This window comes from Polypterus senegalus, chromosome 13, assembly GCF_016835505.1.
Source record: "Polypterus senegalus isolate Bchr_013 chromosome 13, ASM1683550v1, whole genome shotgun sequence".
Lineage (NCBI taxonomy): Eukaryota > Metazoa > Chordata > Cladistia > Polypteriformes > Polypteridae > Polypterus > Polypterus senegalus.
In genome coordinates this window covers 87786393-87814208 of record NC_053166.1, presented here as the reverse complement: position 1 = coordinate 87814208, position 27816 = coordinate 87786393, and the positions used below count along the sequence as shown (strand labels likewise).

General features: G+C 38.9%; 1 protein-coding gene across 3 annotated transcripts in view; it reads right to left on the bottom strand.

Moving 5' to 3' along the window:
- The window catches only part of prl (prolactin), a 45431-nt gene that overhangs the window by 8587 nt on the left and 9028 nt on the right, over positions 1-27816 (bottom strand). For 2 of the 3 annotated variants that reach the window (XM_039774721.1, XM_039774722.1), the window contains exon 2: positions 8291-8487. The exons of the other annotated variant lie outside the window; for it this stretch is intronic. The gene's annotated coding sequence lies outside the window, so the exon portion shown is untranslated. The remainder of the gene's footprint in view (positions 1-8290; positions 8488-27816) is intronic. 3 annotated transcript variants of the gene reach the window in all.

Below are 27816 nucleotides of genomic sequence, written 5' to 3'. Positions count from 1 at the left end.
CAAAAACAAGTTTCATTATTACAATATTTACTTAAAAATGATTTGTAGTTCAGTGTTTAAATTCATTTTTATAAAAGTCAGTAGTCATTAAGGTGACTAGGCTCCTCGCTTAGTTTGTAATATGTACAGGGTTCCTGTTTTTTTTTTTTTATTTCTTTTTTAATATGTTGTCACTTTTACTGGTGACTTCAGATTGTCCTGCTGTGAGTGAGTGCACCTTGAGATGGACTGATGTCCAGTTGGTTTCTACTTTGTGCCTAGTATGTTAACTTGGATGGATGTATGTTTTTTTTTATATATATTGGATAAATGAAATTATTTTTGTTCATTAACTGCTTGTTTTCCTTAAAACTTTCAGGAATGTAGGACTGTGTGCCAGAGAGTGGCAACGTGCTGTATGCAAATTTTCCAGTATTCTGTACACCTGACAATGAGGATACATATACTTTAAGTGGGCCATGGCTCCCCTGCACTGCATCTGCTATGCTTTGGGTTCACCAGTGTGTTGGTAGAAACAGTGTGATGCCACTGCCATTAAAACCCAGTACTTCACGTGCTAGGGCGGCACTGCAGTGTAGCAGTTAATGCTGCTGCTGCTTCATGGATCCAGCTTGTTGGGCCTGAAGTCCATCTCTGGTTGTTGGCTGTGTGAAGTTTGCATGTTCTGCCTGTGTCTGCATGAGTTTTCCTCCCACATTCCCAAAGACATGCAGGCCAAGTTAATCAGCATCTCTAAACTGACCGTCTGCAGGCCATGCGATGGACTGGTGCCCTTCCAGGGCAGGCTCCTGCCTTGTGTCCTGTGCTGCTGAGATGGGCTCTGCCCCACCACAACCCTCAATTGGTTTAAGTGACTATGACCACGTTATGTTATGTTACTTCAAGTGCCTGGAACACTTCATTTTGACAAGAGGTTAGAAAGTAAAGGATGAGAATGAATGCACCAGTCAGCATTGAGCTGAAAATCATACATCGTGGCGCAGTTGTGTCAAAACCAGCATTTTCTGTGAAATTTCAATTTGATAATAAAACTGGAAATTCTCCCTTTGATTTTAAAAATGAAGATCTTAAGATCTTATACCACACAACCAACTAGTGGACAAAGTGGGGTTTATATGTAGCTGCCTAGCAAATTGAGAAAAACTACATACATCCCAGTTTTATGTAAATCTTGTACTTTTTAATATAAGAAAAGATCCTCCTTTCTCTTAACACCTCTGTCTACACTGCCTTATTTTCCTCCCAGAATTGTCGCATCGCTCTCCGATTTACAAAAACATTTTGAGTAGTTCCTGGATTCCTTTTCCATTAGTATCAGGTTTTATTTTACTCTTGAGCCACACAGACACGGAGAACATGCAAACTCCACGCAGGGACCCGGGAAATGAACCTGGGTCTCCTAACTGCGAGGCAGCAGTGCTACTCACTGCGCCACCGTGCCACCCAATGGCTATTTAATGGCTGTGTTATTAGACTTTGTCCTTGTATTTCTGTACAATGCCTGCAATGTGGTGGAGAGGAGTTCATTGCAGGACTCACTGAACTGAGAGGTAGGAGTATATTTTTGTGGTCCCATTTCTATAGGAAGCTGTCAACTGCTCACAATGTGCTATGGCAGTGCCAAAGGAAGATAGCAATCCAAAGTGTTGGATTTTCATGTAGATGTCTTTTAAAAATGGATCATTATTTGTATGGGGGAAAAAAGGATTCTTCTCCATTGTTAAGTCTGTGCAAGGACTGTGGACATTGGGCCGCGCTCTTTGTTTCTAGTATTTTGCACCATTTGGTAACAATACATAAACATAAAATTCCTAAAACTGATTAAACCCATTTGTGGTCGCAGATGGCCAACACCTGTCCTGGTAGCACAAGGATGGAACCCGTTCTGTGCATCTTCCTATATAATACGCCACCGTGGCTGTTCATTTGTCCAGGATTTTAAATCACCTTTAGCTCACAAACCGTTTCACCTATTGACCTGAAATTTGGTACACATATACTACGTGATGTCTATTATCCACTTTCAGGGTAATGATTGACCTCCAGGGTTATTCCTATTTTTATTTTACTGTAGAATCGACTCTCAGTAGCAGCCAGCATGGCGGCTATGCGGTGCACGCATCCGAGAGCCTTTCTCATCCCTACCACCTTCGCCATCACTTCCTCTTCCTCTTCATATCTTAAATCATTTTTGAGGCAGATTGAAGACTTAAGTACCAGCTTATGGAAAAGTTACTAAGTAATTGCAACACAAACACTGACTTAATCAGTTTTAACGTAAAAAGACGCTGATGAAAGAAGAGAAGAAGCGGGCCACTACGGTGAAGAGAAGATGAGCTGCTCAGGAAGCAGCAAGCATATCAGCCTCTGAGCAATGAATGCTAAACATACAAAGAAAGAAAGAGTATGAAAACTATGAATGCTCAAGTCAAGTGTATTCACTGCAGGTTATCGTGCAGTACACCGTTACTGGTTTACAATAATTGATGCAGGATGTGATAAAAGTATGGACATGTTTCTTAGCATTAGAAAAGAAGAAGAATGAGCAAACATGGGATATGTTAGGGAGGTGAAAGAAAGAAAGTTTCTTAATGTGGTTTATGTGGGTGGAATAAGAAAGGGAGGAATCAAAAATGACACCAAGATTCCTTGCATCAGAAGGTGGTCTGATGAAATCAACGTCAAGAGTGTCTGAGAAGAGGCTCATTTTCTTAAGTTGTGCCTTAGTGCCAATGTGCAGGAGTTCAGTTTTGTGGCAATTTAATTTTTAAAGAGTTCCACTCCATCCAGCTTTTAATTTCACTGAGGCAAGTTGTGAGCTGAGAAAGTCCTGATGAAGTTTCACTTTTAACATTGAAATAAAGATAAGTATCATCTGCATAAAAGTGATAACCCAGTCCATAGCTACAAATGATATGGGGAAGCATAGAGACAGAGAAGAGCAGAGGGTCGAGGACAGAGCAACAAGGGAGTCCTTGTGTGACCAGCGCTGAGCTTGATCTGCTGTTGCCAAGACTAACAAACCCTTGCCTGTCAGTTAGATAGGACTTAAACCACAGGAGGGCAATGCCAGAGATGCCCAGCATGTTCTCCATTCTGGACAGTAAAATGTCATGTCTGACAGCGTCAAATGCTGCACTAGGATCTAACTGAATTAATGCCGCTTTGTCCAGTCTGCTGCCATATGCAAATGATTAGTTACCCGAAGCAGAGTAGTTTTACCGCTGTGCTGTGCCCTGAAACCAGACTGAAGGGGTTCTATCAAATTATTAGAAGTTAAGTAATTAGTGAGTTGGATGGCTACAACATGCTCAAGAATTTTTGACAGAAAAGGTAAGTGAGAAAATAGGCTGAAAATTGTTAAGATTGTCAGCATCTAAACCAGGCATTTTTTTTAACAAACACTGGCATTACAGAAGCAATTTTAAAAGTGACTGGCACAAATCCAGTGTCAAAGGATGTATTTATTATTATTTTAACAGTCAGGATTATTGCATGAAGGCAGGATTTAAGAAGTGTGATGGGGTCCTGAACACAAGTAGTCGGCCTCATCTTACAAAGCTGGTCGTTTACAAATGCAGATGTAACTGGTTAATATTTAGAAAAAAAGCTGAATGGAGTGGGAAGACAGGTAAAGATATAAATGGATGCTGGATTTATGTTAGTTTAATTATTTAAATCTTTAATTTTTTGCAGAGATTTGGAGGATTTTCTCCCTAGACTTCGGTAGAGAAGGTAATAGGCCAGGTCGAATAGTTTATTAACTACAGAGAACAAAACTCTTGGGTTATCATGACCACTTTCTATTATTCTGAACATAATGGGTGTTCTTAGCTGCTGTTAGTGCATCCCTGTAAGCCCTTTAATAGTCAGAGAAAGCCTGGGCAAGCATAGTGAAGCCAGTCTTACATCACATTCTCTCAATGCTTTCATAGACCATAATTCTGAATTATACCATGGAGCTAAACTCTTAAAGGAAATTTCCTTATGTTTTAATGGAGTGCTGAATGAAGGGCTGAGTTATAGTGGTCAACAAGAATAGAATAGGTAAAGACAGAAAAAGATCACAGATAGAACTAGCAGTTTTTCTGATTTGATATTCTGATTTACAGTCCTGAATCTTAAAATGACAGGCCACTAATTCTGCATAATGTGAAATATCAGGTTAGGTTGGGGAGCATACAGTGTGTTGCTGCACCCACCACATGACGAAACAGCTCAGGATCTGAAACCCTAACACAGGCAGAAACGCGGTCCAGACCCAGCCTCAAGAAATGACTATCTGCTACAAGCCATGTGTTACATGGGTGTCCCCTTGACTTGGTCCAGCTGCTTGGGTCCCGAGCAATGAGAATCCTGTGACCCAGATCACTCTCGGGGAATTGCACCACATGGCCGTAGTGCGGTAACTGACACTTCCTCACAATGCAGGTAATGTGCCTCATTTGGGGCTCTCTGAGCAACTGCTCGTTTGACAAAGTCAGACCCAAAGATTCTTTGAAGAAACACAGCACTGTAGGAGTCCAACCTTGCAAAGATATCGGGAGCGCCACACACCCCTTTCCAGCGACCTCATGAATCACTCCCCCCCACCATGCTCTCCCAATTGGTCTACTGACTAAACAGGAAGATTTACCAGAGACAAGAATGTTGCTGCCAAGGTAAGTAAACCTCTCAATGAGGTCAAAATTCCCTCTGCATACAGACACACTGCTGACGGCTGTGCCCAAGAGGTCATTAAAGGCCTGGATCTTAGTTTTTATCCAGGACACTTGCAAGCCCAGACAATTAGACTCCTTACCATCAGTCCCTCAGCAGCCCTGATTAAATCTTCCATTGACTCTGCGAAGACCATAGCATCATCGGCAAAGTCAAAATCAATTAATCTTTCTTCACCAACAGATGCCCCACAGCCGCTGGACCCCACAACCCTGCCCAACACCCAGTCCATGCAAGCACTGACCAGAATAGGAGCAAGAACACATCCCTGATGAACCCCAGAATCAACTTGGAAAAACGCAGAGGTTCTGCCTCCACTCTGCACAGCACTCACAGTACCAGTTTACAGGCCAGCCAGGACATCCAGTAACTTTGTGGGGATCCTGTGAAGTCTCAGGATATCCCACAGGGAAGCTCAATCAGTTGAGTTGATTTACAAAAATTGATAAAGGATGCAAAGAAACTCTGCCGATATTTGTGTCTGCACTCAATAAAAGCCTCGGTTCCAGTCAATGGTAGGTAGGTATAGGTGGGTAGGTATAAAAGCAGACTGCTCTGGTCGCTGGTAGGTAAGCAAATGACTCCAGATCCTATAGAGGATGACCCTAGCAAGGACCTTACCCAGCACTGACAGCAGTGTTATCCCCTTGTAGCAATCCAGGCAATCATCCTTGTCTATCCAGATAGGGATGACAAGTCCGGTTTTCCAGTCAGTTGGCTTGATGCCTGTCTCCCAAATGGAATGCTAGGAGGACAGCCTTACCACCAGCCTGGAGAAGTTCACCCCAGATACCACAATTTCCGGCAGCCTTCCCTAACCTCAGCTGGTTCACCAACTGTGCAACCTCAGTTTGACTGGGTAGTTCCATAGCTAACTGGAGGATCAACCTGAAGAACCATGGACCAGAGGTGTCCAACATCCTAGCCGAAGGATCAGCTTTAAACAAATGTGAAATGTGGTGAGGTAAAGTATTTTCTTCAACAATAATGTCAAACTTCATTGAGTATTTGCAAATGAGTTGCTGCCACTTTTGAATTATTCTACTATTTCCACCTTTCCATAGCTAAATCATCACCATTGACAGTTTTTTTTTTTATTAGTTTATTATTTTTATGTTCAGGTGAAAGTGAAACTTCCAACTATGGCATGGAAAAAAATGAGAGAGTAGAGCACCAAGCCCTAGGATGACAATGTTAAAAGGGCTTACTTCATGGTTAAAAAAAAAAAAAATGGAAATAAGTCTTAAGCTGTACTGGTAGCTGCTTTGAAGCTATTCTCCTCTTGCCAGCTCTGTAACTTTTCATATGGACTATGGAAGAATAGTAAAAATAGAGACCTATAAGTCTTATTGCAAATTTGTCAATATTTTACCTGCAGAGAAAAAGAAAATGACCCCCCAATTAATTGAACATCATCCATTTTGCACCTAAAATATGGTGGGTTTCTGGTGATAAATATTTTCTGAGACAAAGTGTACGTGTTAGGTTAGTATGCGACTCTAAATTTGTCACCACATTCTTTCTATAGGGGCACCATCGAGTGCATGCTGACTAGATGCATCATTGTTGGGTTTGGGAACTGCGGTGTCTCTGACTGCAAAGTCCTACAACAAATGGTGCACTCAGCAGAAAAAAAAATCATTGAGACCACCCTGTCCCTCTTTAAAGACATCTTAATAAAGTATTTTATCCACAAAGCCTCTACTATTGTATAGGACCACTCCTTCTCTCTCTTTGGGTGGGTCTTTTTGCCGTACTTTAGTCTGCCAGAAGGTACTGAATCATCCAAACCAGTTCTGCAAGGTTTAATAAAAAATAGGTATAACTTTAAATTAGGTGTCCCTAATTATGCTGTACTTACCAAAAAGGAAAAAGAATTAATTCTTACTGCTATAATACACATAAAAATCCTCTTCGTTCAGTATATGGCATAAACAGGTTGTAATTTCTGGATGGATTGAAAAAGCAAAGCCCAGGAAATAACGGCTGGCTTGATTAAGGTAGGAGAAAAAATGGCTTGAAACAAAAACCTACAGACATTGGGGCGCTTGGACTAAACCACTGCTTTATATTTCAGTTTTCTTGTTCTTTCTGTCACTCCAGCCCTCCATTCCAGGTTTTAATGCTCCAACTGTTCAATGTGAAGCCCTCAACCCAAGTTGAAACCTGGCTAACTTGTTTGGAGTGATGCAGTTTGGTCCCATACCAGGCTGCATGGGTGGATGAGAGTGCTGTTGCTTTGGTTGCCAGTCTTGTACCACAAAAAAAGTACAAAGCAAGACCTTCTCAAGCCCACTTAATCTTAACTTGGCAGAACTTTCATATCTGACCATGACTTTTGGTTATAGAATGAGGGCAAAGTTTGGTTATCTGTTTCAGTAGGAAGTAGTTAAGACCTTTTGAAAAAAAAAAAAAAAGATGACAATGATGGTGGATGTCCTTTTATGTATGCCGTACGCTATGCACTTATCTCCAGACTTGTGCACCTTTTGAAATTTGCATCCAGTATTCAAATCACTTCATCATGCAGACTCCACACAGGCAGAATCTGAGGAAAATATGAGCTCAGAATCTTTGTGGCAGCACTGCTAACCATTGTTCAACAGACCAGACCTGCATTAATCTGCTTTAAATAAAATTACATTTGAAGTGAAACAGTAACCTGTGAGGCTCTTTAGACCAAGGTCCTGTGTTATCATGCATTTTCCCATAACCTTCATCTTGTGTGAAGAACTGTGGTGGTTGAGGTGTGTTGATGCTTAAAGTAGACCCAGAAGGAAACTTATCACAACGTAAAATGTGACAACCACCAGACCCATCACTACTAACCTTGAGGAGTTGTACACAAACTGGCTCCAACACTGCTGGCCAGAACAATTAGGAGAACAAGAGGTGTAATGGAAGACAAGAAGCAGGACCTGTGGCCAACTCATGATCTCACAGGCAGAGCCAGGTGTCTAACCTGAAAACGTCATTCGTTCTAGGAAGACAATCATATTCGGTTCTTTGCGAAGCTTTTGAACAGACACAAAGACATTCTGAGAAAACCCAATCATCTCCCTGGGACTCATTCAAGCGTGCAGCAGCTGTCTGCCCAGCCCTTCTAGTGCCCTCCTCCCTCCTGTCTACCATGATATTTTGCATGGGTGTAGCAGGATGTGATGAATTAGCATTTCATTTAGCATGTCCCATCTCAGTGTCTGCACAATGCCTAAACGTCATGAGAATGAAAGAGGCTTGTGCTATTTAAGAAAAGTTTCTGAAACATCAGCCTCTCTTTTTCCATGTGTGTGCTGGAGACATCCTTCAAATTTTTGTTATGCTCTTTGGTGACTCTTCTTACTGTGGACTTTTGACAGGTGGGAAATTATAACCTTTCATATATCAAGCTTTCAGGTTGATTTTGCCTGTGATTCTTACATGTTTCATTTTTAAACCTCAATATTCTGATACTGCATTAATTTGGAAATGTGTAATAACTGTAACTTAACCTCCATTTATACTTTATCTAATAAAATACTGGAAGACTTAAATAAAGTAAAACAAGTATTGTTGATCAATCTTCACTTACCTCTTCACCCTCTAGCAGGTTACACTTGAAACACACAGTCTCACAGCTCCCACAGCTAGGGTTCTTTCTGTATGGGGGTCTGCATGCTGTCTGTGTTAATCTGTGGGTTTCCTGCACAGACTGTGACTGTTACTCTTCACTGACCCCCACGGACATCCCCTGTCTCTTCTTATTCAATGTAGCACAAGGCACAGATCCTAGTTTGAAAAGGCAAGGGACATAATGAGACTAGATGCAGGTCTGACACAGAAGATGAAGTTCTGAACTATGAACAGAGCAGTCAATCTGAGGTACTGTTGGTTCCTGCCGGGTACTGCTGGAATAGACAACAACCTCCGAGGATCCTGAACTGAAGTAAGTTGATCTGAGAATATTGTGCTATTGATTCAGCAGTTATATTTTTAATATACTATTTTGATTTTTGATTTTTTTTTCTTTTGGTAAAATAAAATTAAAGTGAGGAAAATGAAGAGTGAACAAAGTGACAAAGCAGTGCAGGAGATCAGCATATGCTATTGAATGCGTACAGACAGAGTCCTTGAGATTAGCTGGGCTCTCCCAGCCTTCTTAATGCAGCTGCTCTTATCTCAAATTTCAACTGATGAGACGAGACTAGGCTTTGATTCAAAGTGACTTTCTCACCATCGGCTTAAAAAGCATTTGTGTTTTTAAATATACATTAAATAAAGAAAATCCAGAGGAACTGTAACTGACTTCTCTGTGTATTTAATAGGCACACTTGGCTCACTTTAGGTCCCAAACATTTTTTAAATATATTCACTTCAGTTTTGTATTGGCATAGTGGTGAGGGGACTCCAATATCAGGATGATATCAAGAAAGCCAAACTATATAAATATAAGACGACAAACATAAAGATGAACAGAACAAATGCAATTTAACAAATTAAAACAAAAGATAATGAAACCTCTGCACCCTTTTTATCAACAGTTACTAAGCCCAACTACCTACACTGTTAAAAATAAAGGTGCCAAAGTGATTCTTTAGTATAATGTCATAAAGAAACCGTTTTGGGTATCCAGGAGAACCACCTACAGTACATGAACATTCCAGAAAGAATCTTTATTTATTCAGATCTGAGGTTCCACAAATAACCTTGAATAAATGGTAACAGATTTGTGACCGATGGGCTCCTCATTTTAAAAGGGCCCTTGCTGCATACAGTTACACAGGCTAAGCTCTGGTTTTCTTGATCTCTTAGTATCCCGATAGGTAGCCTATTAGATATTAAATATTTCTGTTTTGTTCACATATTATGAACCTTTTAAAAGGCCAAATAACCAACTTCAGATTCCTAGAACTTTTCTCAGAATAAAATGGTTCTTTGTCATGCAGTGGTTTTACAAGGAACCACACAGCCCAGTAAAGTGCAATTTTAGAACCAATATTTTTAAAAGTCTAGCTAGCTTGTTTGCCCAGAGGAGCACTGTTACCTTACATGTTACCTTTCACTTGTCTTTGTCTTTCTCTCACTCACTTTTGAGGTCTGTGTGCTCATGCCTTTAGGTATCAACTGGGCTTAAACCTGTTCTGCCAAGGCCAGGATTATTAACAGAGACACCAGGCAAGATGTACACCAGAAAGGTTAAAAGGGGCCCTGTCCACTCACCCAAGGGCATCATCTTGTTGGCTTAGAGGTCTGTGCCCAAATTTAACAGGAGTCACAAAAATACTCCTAGGAGTGGCGCTAACCATCTGAATAGGATAAGAATTTGTCCTACACCAGAGAAGGACATGAGAAGTAGTTATGAAGTATCCCACATCCACTCCCAGTGAGAAGTAGGAGTTTACATTTAAGAATAAATGACATCACGATTTTACAAAACCATGAGAACGGAAAATGGCATTCATGAAGGCATTTTGTAGTTTAGCTGGAAATTATGAAGATATTTTATAGTTTTCTGATACTAATGCTAAGGCTTCACCACAAAGATGATAATAATGATGATGATAAAAATAATAATCTCTACTAATAAAAGGCAAAGCCCTCACTGACAGACTGACTCACTCACTCGCTCATCACTAATTATCCAACTTCCTGTGTAGGTAGAAGGCTGACATTTGGCAGACTCATTCCTCACAGGTTACTTACAAAAGTTAAGCGGGTTTCAATTTGAAATTCTATGTGTAACAGTCATAACTGAATCCTACTTGCGTACATACTGTATATACGTCCACAGCCTGCAGCTTGGTCGCCGTGTGAGGCGGAGTTGCGTCCCCCGTCACCACACCTCCCATGTAGTTGGCTGCCTGCCTATATTGTGTCCCCTATCCCCACGCCTCCCACGTAATTGACTGCATGCCCATATAAGGCCGTCCTTCAGCAGCAATCCAAGCTGTGAGAAAACAGTAAAAAGGAAGCGTGTCAGACATCGTGGTACATTTTCTGACACAGCTAGACGGAAACAACTTTGTGACGCTGTCGCTAAATACTCACAGGCAAATCCACAACTTCATAGAGACGCTGTCGCTAAATATTCGGAGGAAAATCCACAAGTTAATACCAGGAATGCCTGGTAAACATCTTAGATTCATGAGTACCGATTTGAGTAGTGAACACTTCGATGAATGAAACCTGTTATTTTTACAACGGTTGACAAACACGGAATGTAACTTGAACACAACATGTTCTCTAAATATGAACCTGATGGAAATAAATAATGATCATCAAATCCTTGATGACAGCTACACTCATAACAGTGACAAAGCAATTACATTGACAATCATGTTACGTTATTTTTAAAAAGTTTCCTTTTCTTTTTCATAACTTCTTTAACACACTACTTCTCTGCTACAAAGCGTGGGTATTTTGCTAGTAGTATTAATAAAATTCAAAGTATCAGAAGAAGGAGAAGAATCAGGAAAACATGATAAAAGATTTATGCCACTCATGATGTACTCTGCAACGATGAGCAACATCAGTCCTTGAGGTTTGTGTTTAGAGTGTTTGTGTTCTAAAAACCAATTTCTTAATGAGAAGTCAGTTATTGCTGATGAAGCACTTATTGCTCAAGCAACGTTTTGAGGCTTCATTTTAGTTTTCTTACTTGTTAAGATTCCTCACTCTTAATTGATTATTTTAGTCTTAAAAAGCTGTATTTATTGTTTTCAGTTGCTCCTTATTAGCAATAAAATACACATGACAAAGGTACCAGCAGGTCTCAGCACAGCTGTTTCCATTTACATATCTATGTATTAATTATGAACTACCTGGTTTAACATACAATATTTCAAAGTGAAAAAAGTGAAAGACTGAGAATTACTCTTCTGTTTTAGGCTTCAAATTATTTGAATGATATCCTAGGAAAAGAAAAAAAAAATCTATGATATAAGAATGACCTGACACTGCAAAGTTAAAACACTGACAAGCCATGAAATTAAATAAGACCTGTTATTTGCAAGGACTGGTTTCTAATTAAGCAACTGGGTTGGAACAAAAACCTGCAGCCACAGCGACCCTCCAGGATCATCTTTGTTGATGCCCACACTCGAGAATCATGCATTGAACCAGGACATTCTCAAAAACATTGTGAATAATACAGTTTGCATCCATGACCATCTGTGTATTGATACTGTGATAATGTTTGCAATTCACATATACATGCTTATCCACTCTTGGGGAAACGATCTTTATGTACGTGTACCCCAACAACTCCAAGAAAACTAGTGATTTGCATGAATGCAGTTTGCTTTAACATTTTCTCATGTGAACTGGTGAAGAAATGCATAAATCTGTGTATTACCTCGTGTATTGTAAAGGCATCCAAAGTCTGGGGCATATCTGCACTGGACCACTTGGTGTTGCCAGTTGATCTAACTTGGTTGTCAATGGATGCGAGGGCAAACCAAAGGGTGTAACAAAAGAAATATAAAGAAATAAAACAAACAGTAACAAACTTTGAGACAGCAATTCTGTTCATGTTTCCACTCCAAAGGAAACAAATAAAAGGAGTTAATAATAAAATAAAAATAACACTGAAACAGTAAAAATTTAATATGTTTCTTCAAAATATGTATATTAATCTAAATGTTACCAATGTGAAATTATATTACATATATTCATAATATTGAGTTTTTTTAACATTTCACATAGTTGGAAATAGCTCAGTTGTTTTACTGAATGTATCGGAGTCTTTCCGTTTCCGTTATGTTTTGTTTTTCTCACTGTGTATTCCTTTTTCTTTCCTTTTATGGATTTAATAAAGGACAACATCAGTGCACATCAGGAAAATGAAGAACAGGGAAAGGCTTTACAACCTTTTTCAGGTGTGTGTGTGTATATATATATATATATATATATATATATATATATATATTATATATATATATATATATATATATATATATATATATATATATATATATATATATATATATATATATATATATTTTGTGGTCCCCAGCCGGGATGCCCAGGAGGACGTGAGGAGGGCTTGTGCCTCCTCCAGACCGCGAGGGGGCATCCGTCCTGGTTCTGTTGGGGCCGCGGGTAGAGGGCTTGGAAGCCCAGCCCTGTAGGGACCCGTGGCCACTGCCAGGCGGCGCCCCGATGCCAGTTTATCCCATGTGGTCGCCGGCCGGGACACCTTGGAGGACCAGAGAAGGGCGTGTGCCTCCTCCAGACCGAGAGGGGGCGTCCGTCCTGGTTCTGTTGGGGGCCGCGGGTAGAGGGCTTGGAAGCCCAGCCCTGTAGGGACCCGTGGCCACTGCCAGGTGGCGCCCCGATGCCGGTTTATCCCGTGTGGTTGCCGGCCGGGGCTGGAGCCCGGCTGGGACGCCTTGGAGGACCAGAGGAGGGTGTGTGCCTCCTCCAGACCGAGAGGGGGCATCCGTCCTGGTTATGCAGGAGGCCTCGGGTAGGGGGCTTAGAAGCCCAGCCCTGTAGGGACCTGTGGCCACCGCCAGGCGGCGCCCCAGTGCCTAATTATCCCGGTGTGGCCAATGTTAAGTGCTGGGAAGCAGCTGGAGCCCATCCGGGTTCCCATAAAAGGGGCCGCCTCCCTCCAGTCATTGGTGGACGTCGGGAGGCAGAAGGACGGAGCTTGAGAGAGGACAGGAGGCGGCCAGGAAGCAAGGCACAGAAACTGTGGGCCCTGGACTTTGGGGGATTCAGTGCCAGCAGCACTGGGGTTTGTGAGTGCACGTGATTTGGACTACTTTGTAAATAGTGTAAATAAAGAGTGTGTTGGGTGCAAAAATGTTGTCCGTCTGTCTGTGCCGGGGCCAGCGTTCACAATAAATTATATATATATATATATATATATATATATACACATACATACACAGGGAAGCAAAAGTTTGGGCAACCTTGTTAATAGTCTATTTTCCTGTATAAATCGTTGGTTGTTACGATAAAAATGTCAGTTAAATATATCATATAGGAGACACACACAGTGATATTTGAGAAGTGAAATGAAGTTTATTGGATTTACAGAAAGTGTGCAATAATTGTTCAAACAAAATCAGGCAGGTGCATAAATTTGGGCACCGTTGTCATTTTATTGATTCCAAAACTTTTAGAACTAATTATTGGAACTCAAATTGGCTTGGTAAGCTCAGTGACCCCTGACCTACATACACAGGTGAATCCTATAATGAGAAAGAGTATTTAAGGGGTCAATTGTAAGTTTCCTCCTCCTTTAATTTTCTCTGAAGAGTAGCAACATGGGTGTCACAAAACAACTCTCAAATGACCTGAAGACAAAGATTGTTCACCATCATGGTTTAGGGAAGGATACAGAAAGCTGTCCCAGAGATTTAAGCTGTCTGTTTCCACAGTTAGGAACATATTGAGGAAATGGAAGACCACAGGCTCAGTTCAAGTTAAGGCTCAAGTGGCAGACCAAGAAAGATTTGGATAGACAGAAGCGACGAATGGTGAGAACAGTCAGAGTCAACCCACAGACCAGCACCAAAGACCTACAACATCATCTTGCAGCAGATGGAGTCACTGTGCATCGTTCAACCATTCGCGACTTTACACAAGGAGATGCTGTATGCGAGAGTGATGCAGAGGAAGCCTTTTCTCCGCCCACAGCACAAACAGAGCCGCTTGAGGTATGCTCAAGCACATTTGGACAAGCCAGCTTCATTTTGGAATAAGGTGCTGTGGACTGATGAAACTAAAATTGAGTTATTTGGGCATAACAAGGGGCATTATGCATGGAGGAAAAAGAACACAGCATTCCAAGAAAAACACCTGCTACCTACAGTAAAATATGGTGGTGGTTCCATCATGCTGTGGGGCTGTGTGGCCAGTGCAGGGACTGGGAATCTTGTCAAAGTTGAGGGACGCATGGATTCCACTCAGTATCAGCAGATTCTGGAGGCCAATGTCCAGGAATCAGTGACAAAGCTGAAGCTGCGCCGGGGCTGGATCTTTCAACAAGACAATGACCCGAAACACTGCTCAAAATCCACTAAGGCATTCATGCAGAGGAACAAGTACAACGTTCTGGAATGGCCATCTCAGTCCCCAGACCTGAATATAATTGAAAATCTGTTGGTGTGAGTTAAAGAGAGCTGTCCATGCTCGGAAGCCATCAAACCTGAATGAACTAGAGATGTTTTGTAAAGAGGAATGGTCCAAAATACCTTCAACCACAATCCAGACTCTCATTGGAACCTACAGGAAGGGTTTAGAGGCTGTAATTTCTGCACAAGGCAGATCTACTAAATATTGATTTCATTTCTTTTTTGTGGTGCCCAAATTTATGCACCTGCCTGATTTTGTTTGAACAGTTATTGCACACTTTCTGTAAATCCAATAAACTTCATTTCACTTCTCAAATATCACTGTGTGTGTCTCCTATATGATATATTTAACTGACATTTTTTATCGTAACAACCAACGATTTATACAGGAAAATAATGACTATTAACAAGGTTGCCCAAACTTTTGCATCTCACTGTATATATACTGTAGACAATATAGAAGATGTAGCCCTCCTTGTGTCTCTCCCGAACCATGAAAATGCCAAAAGACAAAGAAACTCACATTTACTGTATGTAATGAAACAGGACGACTACACAAGTGAGAATAAAACATATTAGACTAAGAATGTAACAATGTGAAAGAAAGAAACTTATCCTCTACTAGGACAAGTCTGATAAAAAACCCCAATGTCAGAAGCAAGGCAGGAGGAGACCGGTTTGTTGTGTCTTTATTTATCTCTTCAATAAAGTACAGGAAAGGGAGCATTCATCAGAGTAGTCTTGTACAGAATGGTCAAAAAAATAAGGGCAGAGGTCCATTTTATAAACAACTGAATTTACATAAAAGTGCTGATTAATACTCCAAATGATTAATTAGAACATTAGAACAATCTAGACGAGAACAGGCCATTCAGCCCGACAAAGCTCGCCAGTCCTATCCACTTGTTTCCTCCAAGAAAACATCAAGTCGAGTTTTGAAAGTCCCCAACGTCTTACTGTCTACCCACTACTTGGTAACTTATTCCAAGTGTCTATCGTTCTTTGTGTAAAGAAAAACTTCCTAATGTTTGTGCGAAATTAACCTCGAACAAGTTTCCAACTGTGTCCCCGTGTTCTTCATGAGCTCATTTTAAAATACAAGTCTCGATCCTCTGTACTAATTCCCTTCATAATTTTAAACACTTCAATCATGTCACCTCTTAATCTTCTTGTGCTTAAACTGTAAAGGCTCAGCTCTTTTAATCTTTCCTCATAATTCAACCCCTGTAGACCTGGAATCAGCCTAGTTGCTCTTCTCTGGACCTTTTCTAGTGCTGCTATGTCCTTTTTGTAGCCTGCAGACCAAAACTGCACACAGTACTCAAGATGAGGCCTCACCAATGCATTATAAAGGTTGAGCATAACCTTCTTGGACTTGTACTCCACACATCGTGCTATATAACCTAACATTCTGTTAGCCTTCTTAATTGCTTCTGAACACTGTTGGGAAGTTGATAGCTTGGAGTCCACTATGACTCCTAAATCCTTCTCATAAGGTGTACTCTCGATTTTCCGACCGCCCATTGTGTATTCAAACCTAATATTTTTACTTCCTATGTGTAATACTTTACATTTACTGACATTAAATTTCATCTGTCACAAATCTGCCAAAGCCTGTATTTTATCCAAGTCCTTCTGTAATGATATAACGGATTCCAAATTATCTGCTAATCTGTTACTTATATTCCTATCTAAATCATTTATATATATTAAAAATACCAACGGCCCTAGCACTGACACCTGTGGAACACCACTCATAACATCGGCCAGTTCTGATGAGGTTCCTCGCACCATCACCCTCTGCTTCCTGTGTTTGAGCCAATTCTGCACCCATCTAAAAACATCACCCTGAACTCCCACTTCTTTTAACTTGATGCCCAACCTCTCATGTGGCACCTTATCAAATGCTTTCTGAAAGTCCAGATAAATATCATCATAAGCTCCACTTTGATCGTATCCTTTTGTTGCCTCCTCATAGAATTCCAACATGTTAGTAAAACACGACCTCCCTCTTCTGAACCCATACTGACTGTTCAGAATAACTCCTGTCCTTGCCATGTGTTGCTCAATCTTATCCTTAATAATTCCTTCCATTAATTTTCCTGTGATGCTTGTTAAGCTTACTGGCCTATAGTTGCTTGGATCTGCACTGTCACCCTTTTTATATAATGGGATGATATTTGCCATGTTCCAGTCCTTTGGAATCTCTCCAGTGCACAGTGATTCCTAAAAATATGTGTCAATTGTCTTGCACCCAAATAACATATTAAAATAAAAGTCTATTCTATTACACTCTTGTTCTTCTTATGTCCTTTAGGTTCAAATATTACCCTTGAAATCTCTGTGTATGTTACAACTGTCCAGTCTTCTTGTTCACAGATCATCTGCCGATATCTTAATCATCTCTTAGTACATTTTGTGTATTACATCAACCTTCCTCTTGTGCATTCTTGTCTTTTATTCACTCAACCACCTCAGTAGTTCTCTTCATGACATTTCTAAAAGAAATACCTATATATTTAAATATGCACTACAGGCCAAGATACTCATCTATTGTTACCTCCAAATTATTCTCTCACACCAAGCACAACTCCAACACTGGAATCCTCTGGGCAATCATTGGTAGTTTAATGCTCCAAACTCTCCTCTAACTCTAACCCCAAATATCCTCAGACTTAAGGTAACTTTAAACTGTGTCCTGAAGTTTTATTTATTCTGTGGTTAATTTGGAAACCATTATATATGCTTAGTGCTAAATTTAGATATTAATCATATGCCCCTTATGAATGAACACAGAATCGTTTTATATTTGTCTGATTTAAAAAAACAATTGCATTAGAGCAAATATGTTTTTAAAATGCATTAAAAAGATGTTAATCAGTGTGTGTGTGTGTGTTGTTTTTTCTTTTTGCGATTCTTACTCTATTTGGGGTAATTCTGATTGGACGTATTCTTGTATTTTGCAAGTAGCTGTGCGACTTGTCGAAGATGGGTTAAAATCTAAATAATCAACACAGAACTTGGCATTAACGTTTGCAGCAACATGCTTCTCCTGGCATCCAAGATTTTGAATTGGTAAATAACTTTTTTAGTGCTATTGATTAGTTTGCTTAACATTTTTCCGATTTTGCATTCTTTTATTTTTTTCTTGACATCTCACCTTTGCCTGTTTAACGATTTGTAATTTGTTCTTTCCAGCTCCCAGTACTATCTAAAAAACATATCTCCTGTATATATACTGACTTTCCTTCACAGCAGTACATTTCAATCATATCGCAGTTCATATACATGTATTTCAAATTGTTGCAATGTATAATGTAATGCATGTTGTAATAACATGCATTGCATTTCTCATTCCAATGGACTGCACATCACAAACATTTGCACGGCTTTTACGAGGCTCACGCCAAATAGCATAAAACAGAGAAACAGCAACTGGACGGATACACAAACACAGATACACACTTGTTCTTGTATTAAAGTGTATTTCTTCAAGATTTAATGCTGTTATTGTATTTTAGCTGGTTTTTGTAATGTTTTAAGGCACCATTTTGTGAACAATTTTTGCTTGCGGACACTGTCATTTTTTCACCAGAGTGCAGTCCTATTGTTTACTGATGCCATGGCAGTTGCTGGTCACATGGTTAACTTGCACTGCACCTATGCCATTGAACTGCAGTTAAAAGTTATGGTGGAGCAGTACTGTTGGTATCCAAGCTTTTGGATGGTAAACTAAACCTGCAGCTCTCTGCATTTGAAATTTAGTGTCTGTTAGTGACCTATCTTCTAGTCTGGTTTAGAAATCTTTTGCCTTATTACTTTGATTTTCAGTTTAATTAACAATTTTGTTTGGTTCTTTGTCTGGTTTTAGAACCCTGAATGCTTTAATTACTATTTTACTCTCTCAACTTATTCAACTCCTGGTTCAGGATCATCTAAAAGACAAAATAATTATTGTCCTTTGGACAGCCTGTTTCCAGATAGGCACAATAATTTTGTATGCTTACAATGTTTTTCTCAATTAAATTCAAAGTTGAAGAGTCACGTTCTAAGCTGAGGACAACACACATATTTTCTGATGTGTTCTCCTTAGCTATGTTTCTATTATTCAGTAGATATACCTTTCTAAGAAAAGCACCATTTGTTTCCATTAGCCATTCATGTACAAAGTTAAACCTTAAACGTTAGCCACAACTGTAAGTGTTTTAAGTTGTGAAGTAATGAAGAGGGAGAGGAAGAAAACTGCTCCAGAGAATTCCATTCTCCCAAGTGCAGTGGGTTTCTTTGATATCTAGAAATATTTAAACAGGATGTTGGGTTTATAAAAGAGCAGAAAGGACTCGGAGAAGAGAAGAAGACAGATTGACTATAAAATAGAGAGAGACAGAAACAAGTGTGAAATGATGAAGGGAATGGAGTCTGTATTTTTGTCACTGTGCCTGTAAATGAAGGGACATGTAGCAGAACTAATAGGAGCCATCAAAGCAAACAGAGGCTGCTCAGAAGAATTATCTTGGAAATCCATGTGTGGAGAGCTTGGTCTTCTCCACTAAGGACAAGTTTAGCTTACAATTAGATTGGATTAGCCAAATCTTTCACTCCAGTTACACAAAGAAAACTAGAGGGCTTTGAATCTTAATATACAAAATGTAGTATCTGATCCTGAAGGATGATAAGTCATGGTGATGACTCAGAGATGTTTAAATCCATACTCAAGAGCATATTCCTTCTTATCACCAGCACATCAGTTACTCAAGAATTGATTACTTCTTTATTAAGAATAATTTATTGCCCACTATCAAATCTTGCAAGTATGATGGTATTATCTCCGACTATGCCCATCTGAATAATGGAGCTCAAATCACTGTGCCCTACACACTCGTGTTGTAGCTGGCGTCATTAACTGATGAGAACTGTACAGAATTCACCTCTGAGGAAACTGATTATTTTTTTAGAGACAAATGCATCCTCAGAGGTCTAAGCAGGAATACTCTGGGAAACTCTGAAAGCTTTTTAAGCGGACAAATTATTTCATCTCTTTCCCACAAAAATAAATTGGAAACTAATGAAGCATTAGAACTAATCAATGCAATTATCAGAATAGATCATGAATATGCCGAGTCTCCAAATTGAGCACTTTATAGGAAAAGACAGGTCTTGTAATCAGAATTTAACTTCGACAACAAAAGAAATGGAACAGCTCATCATTAAATCATGATATCAATACTATAAAAATTGAGAGGATGCTAATAAGATCTTAGCTCAGCAAATTCACAGAAGGAGGTTTCAGAACACAATAACAGAAATTACAAACACAAATGGAGATAAAATGATAGACCATAAAAAAAAAAATCACATATTTAGAGAGTACTACAAGTCCTTATATTTTACCCATTTAAAGATAAGACACAATCTAAAGATTTTTTGATGCATTATAAATACCACAGCTGGATACTCTTAGTGCAGAGGAACTGGATAAACCTCCGACACTCTTAGAATTACTAGACGCAATAAACTCACTCCAGTGTGTGAAAGCAGCAGTCCCTGATGGATACCCAGTGGAATTTCATAAAAACAAATCAAATGCATCAGCTCCACAACTATTAGCAATGTTTGTAGAAGCTAGAGACAACAAAATTCTACCGCAAACTTATCACCAAGCATTAATTTCCATCTTTCCAAAGAAAAATTAGTATTTATTACAATGTGCATCATATAGACCAAATTCACTACTGAACAATGATGTTAAGATACTCTCTAAATTTCTGTCTAAAAGGATTGAGAAAGTACTTTCCTCTGTAACATCACAAGGCAAAACCGAATTTATTAAAGGTTGACACTTGGCCTTCAAATCTTTTGTTGGAATTTTTTTGTTAAACATTTGTTTAATGTAATATACTCACTTATAAATAACCAGAGATCTTATTATCTTTGAACACAAAAAAAGCATTTGACATGATTGAATGGGACTATTTATTCACCACATTGCATGCATTTGGGTTTGGCCCAAATATATGTGCATGGATCAAACTAGTCTACACTAGCCCAGAAGCTAGTGCATTATCAAACATTATTTCAAATTACTTTAAAGTAGAATATGGTACTCAACAAGGATGCCCCCTATTACCATTGATCTTTGCAATCGCCACTGAGCCTTTGGCCATTCACTTTCAAAATATATCAGAGATAAAGGGGATTACCAGAGAAGGACTTCAGCAGAAAATATTACTGTATGCAGATGATATGGTACTGTATACATCAGACCCAAAAACCTCCATATGAGCAGTCCTTAATGCACTAGCAGAGTTTAAAAAGATATCTGGATTCTAAATTAATTTGAATAATAGTGTGTTTTTTCCAGTGAACTCTAGCATACAATATTAGACTGGACACCATCCCATTTATTTTTGCAGATCAGTTGAAATACCTAGGGCTAAACATCACAAATAAATATAAACATCTTTTTCAACAGAATTTTGCAATCTGCATGGAAAAAATTGAACAAGATGTGAACAGATGGTCTGTCCTCCATCTCACAAAAGGCATCTCTACAATGACCTAAACAGAAGGAGGCATGGCACTACCTAACTTTCAATGTTATTATGGGTGGTGAATATGCAAGCTATAAAGACCTGGGGCCTCATGTATAAACAGTGCGTACGCACAGAAATGTTGCGTAAGAACTTTTCCACATTCAAATCGCGATGCATAAAACCTACACTTGGCGTAAAGCCACGCACTTTTCCACGGTACCTCATGCCTTGTCGTACGCAAGTTCTCCGCTCGGTTTTGCAGACTGGCGGCACCCAGCGTCAAAGCAATGCTACTGTTCCTGTGTGGTTACTCATTATTTTCATGACGCGGCTTTATAAATACACCGAAACTAACCGCATATTGTTTATTAGTGTAATGCATCTGATTGTAATTAACTCGTAACAATATAATGGTCCAGGGAACAGCCATAGTATTCCAAATACCATAACTGCTTTAGCGTTGTTACTCTCACTGCACTTTCCTCTTCTTCTTATTTTTCTTCTTCTTCTTTCAGCTCCTCCCATTAGGAGTTGCCACAGCGGATCATCTTTTTTCATATTACTCTCACTGCACCACGCGGAGTATTTATATCACTGTATCTGAGTGTGAATCACAGCAGCAGCTGATCGGAAAGAGAATTATCGGTATACAGCTTTAAGGACACGCTGTCTCAGCCACGGCAAAATGTTTTAAAGCCTTTCCTGTACAGACCTCGCGGTTCAGAAACAGTTTCATCCCAAGAACTTTAAATGCAGTCAATCAAGTGCTCCTTGTAGAACTGTTTGTACTTATAAGTACAATCACCACACTGTAAACTTGCACTACAGTTATAATATCGCACAACCTGAGCCACTTTATAAAGCGCGTATTTACATATGATGACGATATCATTTTTAAGGTGAAATGCAGCAAAATATGTTTGTTAAATTATACAGATAAAACTTTAACTTCATTTAAATAATCTATATTCTTCACTGGGAGTGTCGTATGATAGAATAATTAAACATGTACTACGAAGATATTTCAATGTTCTTTAAACGTTTTGAAGAATCGGCGCTAAGCTTACAGATGGCTTAACGTGTATTACAGAGCTGATTGTATGGCGATCGGTTACTTGGGGAAAGAAAAGCACTGACTGCAGTGACAGCTACGCCAATATATTTTAAATATAAAACAGAAAGAGAAAACAACAACACAGCGACAAATTTCGGCAAAAGTTAAATGCTTGTGTCATGAGCACAAGGCAGCTATGCAGTGTTTGCAACGGACGTGGCCATCCACCGTGCATGACATTGGCGGGCAAAGGAGCCACCGATTCTTCCTCTGCCCAGTGCCACCACAAGCCTAGAGCCCCTGAGTACTGCTGCAATAAATTATTTCATCAAGTGAAACCATGTTTAATAACGTGCTTTAACTCCTATCATCATGAAAATGACATCACGTATACATCTCAGTATTTTAGTTATTCAGAGAGCTGTAATATCACAAATGTAATGGACTCTGTGTCCAGTTGGAGGAAGAGAGCCGGTTTAAGAAGCAAGTAGTGATTCACACACACAGAGCACATAGAAGATCAAATACAAAACAAAGCATTTAACGTGCTACTTTAATTACGATGTGATTTGAGAAACTGGTTAATTAAACGATTTTAAGATGAAGTTTATGATGTTCTACTTTAATGACAAAATAAACTACGTGATTAAAGTGGAAATGTTGAGATTGAAGTTGACATTTCGTGCTTTTTCCCCACTGTGTGCCTTTTTTTCTCTGTACCCTAATAAGCTTTCATATGACACTCAGACAGTGGGCTACAAGTCTGCTTTTCACGGCGACTTTGATATGTGACTTCTTTTTTATTTCCAGCACTGTGCGATTTTGTGAACATGAGCTTTCAAGTTTCTCCAACACGCTATGTCACTCGATCAACTTCCTTTTGTTGATTATACCACGGTTTATTTGAACAAATAGTATGTTTTTCCTTTGCCTCCACTTGGTATTCGCTGAAATTCTTATGTTTCCCCCCGTGCTTTTCCCATTGTCTTTTCACAGAAGGCTGCGCTTAAGGGCGATTTATATTGATTTGCATATTCAAAAAGGCGTAATTCTGGGAGGAGTTGGGGCGTTACATAAAGCGCGCACGAAGCGTTAGTTTTCACGCTGATCGGGATTTATGTAGCGGAAGAACGTGGAAGTTGGAGTACGCACAGATTCCTGCATCTGGATTTTTCTGTACGTAAGCACATTTCGGCTTTTGTGCTTACGCCATGTTATAGTGCGAGTTCTACGCACGGTGTTATACATGAGGCCCCTGGACATCAAAAAAAAAAAGAAAATGCAAGTATGATCTCACTTATTCTAGAGCATGTCCCAATATTTGTTCTTTTGTAAGATTAAGGGTGATCTATGTAAATAGATATTATAAATTAATGGTAATAAAGTGTTTAGTTTTCTTATATTTAAATTCCTGTTTGTTGTATGTAGTGGTATAGTATACATACAATTGCTTTCAATATTGCATTTTTTAACAAATAAAAGCATTAGATTCTAAATAATATAATTTAATAAAAAATAGATCATTAAAGACAACATAGATTCACTTTTGCAGCAGACTCCATGGAAATGTTCACATTGAAACTGAGCAGACTGAAACAATGGAGTGACATAAAATTATGAGAAGGCTCTTATGTAAATAACTTGCTATAATTTCCTAATCGAACTGGAAACTACTACAATGCTTTTATTGACCCAGGTTAACCCCTTCTTCAATGCCCAGTCCTAGAAACATTTTTGCAGCTCTTTTTGGTTATAACAACTGTGTCCTAGTGTTCTTGATGAACTTGTTTTAAAATAAAACTCTCAATCCACTGTACAATGTCCCTTCATAATTTGAAACACTTCAATCTGGTCTTCTCTTAATCTTCTTTTGTCTGAACTGAAAAGGCTCAGCTCTTTTAAATTATTCCTCAAACTCCATCTGTTTGTAGCCCTGGAATCAGCCTAATCACTCTTCTCTGGACTTTTCCCAGCCTAGAGACCAAAACTGTACATAGTACTGAGGTGAGGCCTCACGAGTGCGTTATAAATCTTGAACATAACTTCTTTGGACTTGTACTCTAAACATCATGCTATACTGAATAACCGAACATTCCGTTAGTCTTCTTAATGGCTTTAGAACACTCTCTGACACTACAAAAGCCTTAAGTAGTGTTAAGAAGGTGATTTCTCCAAGGCAGCTATGCTGCTACCCACTTTTGTAAAAGGGAGACACGGTCCTACTCATCCAAGTTAGGGCCTTGTGCTGCCTCATGGTGACCAAAGTGGAAAAGTACACACCTACTGCCAGTGTCCCCCACCTTCTCTATTAGAAGCCCTATACTGCCACTTACTGACCTGAAGGTTTTCTGGATACCTTCCAGAAATCCATAGCTTCTCTCTCTCTCTCTCAACCAGTAGAAGATGGCATACCATCTAGAGTTATCTTTTTAGCGGAGGCGTGGGGGTGGTTTTGTTATCTTATTTTTACTCTGGTATAGTTTCCCTTTCAGGAGGCACAACTGCTGAGACCAAAGTCTATGCTAGCAGCATCTTACCAGCTATGCCACCCCCTGCACTGGCTGTGTGCTATCAGTAAACTGTGCTTCTAGTTATGAGTTTGTACAGACATGGTATATTTGTGTCATTTTGTATGATGTGTTTTTGAACATGTGATTCAAATGCTTAATTTTACATTTGTTTTGTGTATATTTGAAGTGTATGTTACTTTCATTAATGTCTTCCATTATTGGATTTCTATTTTGTGCTTAATGTATTTGATTGTATTTTCTTTTTACATGCATTATTTCTGTACGAAGATTGATTATATAATGAAAGAAGTATCATGATACTTGATTTTTCAATTCTAAAACTAAAGTACAGATTTGTCATATTTCTTAAAATGTATTATTCTTTAATAGGAGAATGCTGCAATTGTGAATAATTGGATATAGACTCATTGCTGTAATACATACCACATTGAAATTTATTATCATTTGTAAAATCAAATACGTATCTATTTATTTATTTATATATGATATACAATTTTCTTATGCATTGTGAAGAAGAGTTGCCAAGGGCATGGGTACCACCAGTCCAGTACAAGACGGTACCTATATGTTTCTGTGGTGTCCCAAAAGAACAATAAGCAGGAGCTTCAGTCCAGGAAATAATGAGATATGGTATGCTTAGAGAAATGTAATGTTCCCTTAGACACTGAACAATGCAGTTACAGGAATCCCTGACCTTCCAAGAAAAAGAAAGATTGAGATTTAGGGACCAGTCAGTGTGGGTAAGATGAAACAAAACTTTCTTGCTCATTGGAAACAGCATAGTGCTACTAGCTAGAGAACCTGGAGTCCATTAGCCAATTCAAGGATGAGCCAGGAGAGGACTGACTGGAAGTCAGTATTCTCCTAGCCATTCCTGAGGTGAAAGAACAGCTCAATTCTTTTAAAAGAGTAGGAAGCTCAATATTTACCCTTGAGACCCCTGTTCTTTAAAAGTAACTGAAGGCTGAGGGAATGCAGAGACCCCAGGAATCAACAGAGGGAATTTTAGCCAGGTGGTGTTGTATACCTTATTAAATTTGGCTTGAAGGGCAGCACAACATTCACATATTTCAGGTTCATACTTCCAGTTTACAAGTGGAAAGAAACAATGGAGTAGGACAACCCTAGCATTATTTATCCTATTAACATCTGTCATAAGAATTACAAAAAATATGACGATCTTGTCCTAGAAATATTTCTGTGCACTGGCTTGCAGTGATTGAAGTTTGACTATGTACTGCATATCTATCTGTTGTGACTCTCCGGTTGAAGGCAAGGAAATTAAACATCTCACAAAAGATGCCAAGTTTTTAGTAAAGCTCCTGTTAAGAGGAGATGACCAATGACCATTTCTGCTGCTAAACAGGTTTGGGTGCAGTGCTTCTGTTATGAGAAAACACAGATTTGAATGTATGTAGGTGAATGTTGATAAAATGTTTAGGAAGCACCTTGCTAGTTAGTGTGATGTGTAAATAATGTGTAAATGCAAGAAAAGAAGATTCACCAAGATCACTGTCTCTTTTAGAAATTAGTTACATAATTATTGATATGGTCATTATAATTAAATAACATTTTTTTACATAAGCAAAATTTGAATAATGTGAATTTTGAAGGGTTTGTTGGAGATTTAGTCAACGCTTTTCTTCATCTTTCCTAACTTTTTATAAAATACAGAATTCTGAGACTACAGCAGTCACATCTTGACATGACAACCAGGCTCAGAGCAGTCATTTACACCCTGCCTCTCACAAGACTTCATTTTCTGGCGGGCACAGCAAACAGAATAGTGTTTAAAGAGCTGGTCCTTTTCTTCAGTAGTGATTTTGAGAATGTGTCCAAAAAAAAAAAAAAAAATAAAAAATCACTAGTTGACAACCATGTGCTTTATGGTTTAGCTATTTAGGTAAATCAAACACTGTGACTAATGCTTTTCTCACATCAACAATACGTTTAAAATTCTCAAAGTGTAAAGATTTATTTTCCTGTATTTTAACAGATGACATTGGTGGCACACGCTCCATATAGGTAAAACTGTATTTGTCCCAGGAGGAAATTGTTATTTTACAGAATCTCTTTAAATAAATAAATACATAAATATATATATATATATATATACACACACACACACACACACACACACGATATGGTCTGAACACACACCGCAATGGAGGAAAAGAACAAAAATGTAAAAAGAAAGAAATATCCACTAACTTCAGTCATTGCTAAGTTTTGTTGGATTATAAAAGATGCATTACACTTACAAAGAGTACAGGTTGACACCATCAACAGCAACAATTACTGCATGTTTACATGCATTACTTCATAATTGAAAGTAACAATATGAGAGCAAGGTAACTCCTTGAACTTGATAAGCAAGTCAGAGAAAAAATTAATTGTCATAATCAGTGTACTGAAACTATTTACTCACAAATGCATAAAACATGCATATGCTTCGTGAAAGAAAAATACAACAAATAAATGGCATATCTTTCTGCAGAAACACAGGTGTAGTTAAATAATTTCCTTGGCCTGCAATATAACAACAACCTATCATTTCCTCAAAACCATAATGGCTGGTCTTGCACTCAGTGATGGACAGAACATCCTTTCCATCCAGTTTATGAAGAAAGACTCATCCAAATTTACACTGTAAACAATGATATGCTTCACTGTCCTCACATTTTCTCAATGTCTTTCAAACCAACCCAGAGGGGCTGCACAAAGGAATTGACAATATCTTATACGTGAGATGATGACATTTCCTTAAAATGACCTTCCAGTTTGTGGCGTTTGAGAATAATACTGTTCAGCGTCAATAAATTTGTGAAGTTTTGCTGCCATACCTTTTTAAGGTCTATATTACCTACTGCTTATTAGATCAGAAGTCACACATAATGGAGATAATAGAAAAACTG